The following is a 4243-nucleotide window of genomic DNA, read 5'->3' on the forward strand; positions in this document are numbered from 1 at the left end:
AAACTGTTCTGCCTTTGTTAAACCAAATCCTGCTCTGCTTTTTGTACTTCATGCAATTCATGTACTTCATGTACTTCAGCTGGCTTGAAAGTCTAGTTGGTAAGCAATGCTCTGAGGAACAATGTGTCCATCTCTACTACTTCAATCACCAGTAGTGGAGAGCGTGTCATGACTTTGGGGTAAGTACTGTCAACTTCCTCAAGTCCGTAATGTGCATGGCATCTGTGCCCAGGTTTCTCCCTTGGCAGAAGCTACCTTGTCCAGCACAGAAGTGATTAATATATATATGTAGTATGGATCATCAGGACATTGCACTTGCAGGGACAGCCTGAGTATTCCTGCACCCAACAAACCCTGCCATATAGACTTTCCCACTTACTGCTTCAAAGCATGTAATCATAGAATCGTAGAATAGTTTGGGTTGGAAGGGACCTCTAAAGGTCATCTAGTCCAATCCCCCTGCAATGAGCAGGGACATCTTCAACTAGATCAGGTTGCTCAGAGCCCCAGCCAACCTGACCTGGAATGTTGCCAGGGATGGGACATCCACCACCTCTCTGGGCAACCTCTGCTAGTGTTTCACCACCCTCAGTGCAAAAAATTTCTTCCATCTAGTCTAAATCTACCCCCCTTTAGTTTAAAACCATTCCCCCTTGTCCTGTCACAATAGGCCCTGCTAAAAAGTTTGCCACTATCTTTTTTATAAGCCCCCTTGAAGTACTGGAAGGCTGCAATAAGGTGTTCCCGAAGCCTTCTCTTCTCTAGGCTGAACAACCCCAACTCTCTCAGCCTGTCCTCATAGGAGAGCTGTTCCAGTCCCTGGTCATTTTTGTGGCCCTCATCTGGACCCGCTCCAACAGGTCTGTGTCTTTCTTATGCTGAGGGCTCCAGAGCTGGACGCAGTACTCCAGGTGGGGTCTCACCAGAGCAGAGTAGAGGGGCAGAATCACCTCCCTCGACTTGCTGGACACGCTTCTTCTGATGCAGCCCAGGATACGATTGGCCTTCCGGGCTGCAAGCACACATTGCTGCGTCATGTCCAGCTTTTCATCCGCCAGTACCCCCAAGTCCTTCTCAGCAGGGTTGCTCTCAATCCCTCTCAGCCTCTCATCAATCCCTTCATTCCCCAGCCTGTGTTGATACTGGGGGGTGCCCCGACCCAGGTGCAGGACCTTGCCCTCAGCCTTGTTAAACCTCATGAGGTTCACACAGGCCTACTTCTTGAGCTTGTCCAGGTCCCTCTGGATGGCATCCCGTCCCTCTGGTGTGTCAACCGCACCACTGAGCTTGGTGTCATCTGCAAACTTGCTGAGGGTGCACTCGATCCCACTGTCTATGTCATTGATGAAGATATTAAACAGTACCAGTCCCAATATGGACCCCTGAGGGACGCCACTCCTCACCAATCTCCATCTGGACATTGAGATGTAATATTTTTGCTTCACTAAACACTTCTGATGTTATCCCAATAACATCAAAAGGACTTGAGCAACAAGGAGGAAATTTTAACCATGTATTAAATCCAACCAGCAGAATCTTTCACTTTCCCAGTAAAGGCAATAGTGGTGTTTTGTCATACAGCTGAAAGGCAAATGTTGTCCACAGGGTTGGTGTCCACTATGAGAGACTAAGACTTCAGCCAGCTCAGTAACATTCCCTGCAGCCAAAGAGAAACAGCTCACACTGTGGAGTCCCACCGCCCCACTGATCCGTTGATAGGCTAGACCTCCCCACGATGAACTGCATGAATCACAGATGAACAACTAGAATGGATAGCTAGGGTGGTTAACTTATGAACTTACTGCAGGAAGTTTAAATACATCATACACAGAAAAAAAGACCTAACCTCTGCAGGCCACCAAGGTTGATATTCATATGGCACTCTTTCTTCAGTAGCATGAAGGCAATCATTCCTCGAAGATGAGAATTGGAAGGCAAAGTTATTGTACTGTCGCACTGCATGCCACCCAGCACAGACAAAGCTACATCCGTTTCCTGTTTTGGTATCAATTTATTATGTTAGCACTCTTAGACAGTTAGGTGCTATTTCTCTTGACAGAGAGAAACACAGTTATAAAACACCAACCGTCTCCATCATGTACTCTTGTCAAAGAGAACAGTATTTGGGGGCAATAAGAAGTCTGGAATTATTTCAAAATTTCATTTGACTCCAGACAATAAATATTCTCTTCTGCTATTCTTTCGTTTTTCATGAAAATGTGGATTTTCATTTCAAAATTAGCAGAATAAAGAACATAATCTTTGTCATATAATCAATTTCATGGGATAAAACTTCATCGTGAGTTTGTCCTTTTGTTCATTCTATTGTGACCATGTTTGCACTTTTACATTTTGCAGCATGCCAGTGGTCATTTCTGTTGGGATTGTATTACATAGCATAGACTTAATAACTAAATTTCCATGAATCTAAATTCCTTGTTTCACTCCACCTTCTAACTTCATTTCTTCTGAATGATTTAACTCTTGTTTACACAAGCAAAAGTGGATGTAAAGCCCATAGCATGTTTATGAGACCATGCAGAACGTATTCAAAGCTCCTTCTTCCCTGTCTCTCTCCTCCCCTCCACATACATGATTCAGGAGGAGAAAACAATGCTCTATTTCGAAGTTGTTAGAAGGAGAGAAAATTTAAAGGGAAAATGTGTATGTACGTGCAACTATGGGATAAAATCTATTTCAGACTCACCATCAAGCTGTAGTCTAGGACTATCCCACTTTGCCAGATAAGCCACAATTTTCAACCTCATCTCTCTGGACTCTGAAGAAGACTTCAAGCTCTCCCTAATAGTCAATGAAGAGACACCATCTCCAGAGGTCTAATATGTAAACATAGAAGACTAACACTAGTGTTTATTTCCATCCATTGACTGCCAATGACACCCTAAACATCTGCTAGGTTGTTGAGCTGATGAGCAGTTAGAAAAAGGTAGTTTCCTTAAAAATGACAAGTGGGCTTATCATCAATTATAATATTTAATATGAATGCATGTAAAAATAATACAATTAATGTCTTCAGAAGACAAGAAAGATTCCTGTCAATCTCTAACTATCAAAATGGTCTCCAGCCTTACACATGGGCAAAACACTGAAGTAGGACTGTGCTGCCGACAGCTCCATCTTTGCATAATGCCAACATGTAGAAACATGCTCTGAGAGGCAACACACAGGCCCCTGACTAATCCCAGAGGCTCTCAGATGCAGAGGTGTTTGGGGATCACAGGTCTGCTACGTGGGATCCTGTTGGCCTATTTTGAAAACAACAGCAGATAATATAGACATTTCTTGCCAAGCATTTCTGTTTGGTTTACCAGCTATTTGTACGCTCACTGGAAGATGCGCACCATTACACACGTCCTCATATCCTCTGTATTCCCACCTACCTTTCCTGTATTGCAAGCTGCCCAAAGCTGGTCTTTGATTTCTCTCAGCCAGGCCCCTTTCCCTCTTCTCTTTGACCTGGGACATCCTCCAAGCTGGTACGAGGCAACTGGCTAGCATTTCTCCTTAATGTAGGAAAACTGAAAATGGACCACAGGACAATGGTTAATGCAAACAGCATGAAAGAGATTATAGGGGGGTTTTTTAACTCAGTTTGAACCTTGTAAGAAATTCAGGTTCCTGTTACCTTCAGTATGTCAATAGGAATTTCCAGAGAACAGTGTGTCATGGTTCAACCTCAGTTGGCAACTAAGCACCACACAGCCGCTCGCTCACTCCCCCCCGCCTGGTGGGATGCATTGTACATTGTACAGCATTGCACCAGCTACTAGGAAGGAAATTAACTCTATCCCTGCCGAAACCAGGACAATATCCACCCCTTATTCTATACCATCTGCGTCATGCTCAAGTCTCATATTTTCCAGTACATTTTCATTAATCACCACCCCCTTTTTTTATATATATATACACACACACACACACAGACAGAGATATCATTCCCTTAGTCTGTGGGCCATCCCTCTAAAACGTTCGGTGAGTTCATTTAGTCCATGACTTCGGGCTCCATCTCTCATAATCTTTCAGGGCAGGAAAAATGGAGGTGGTACGTGGTGTTGGATTGTTTCATGTTGAAATCAGTTCTGGTACCATCATCACTGTGCTTTGCTTGGTTTCACTGAAGTTATTCTTCATTAGTCTCGGTGATTCTTGTTGTAATAACATTAGTATGGCATATAATAGTATTATTAGTATATCTGTGTATTATTAGTATATCTGTGTATTA

This window comes from Pygoscelis adeliae, unplaced genomic scaffold (assembly GCF_000699105.1).
Source record: "Pygoscelis adeliae isolate BGI_AS28 unplaced genomic scaffold, ASM69910v1 Scaffold383, whole genome shotgun sequence".
NCBI classification, from domain to species: Eukaryota; Metazoa; Chordata; class Aves; order Sphenisciformes; family Spheniscidae; genus Pygoscelis; species Pygoscelis adeliae.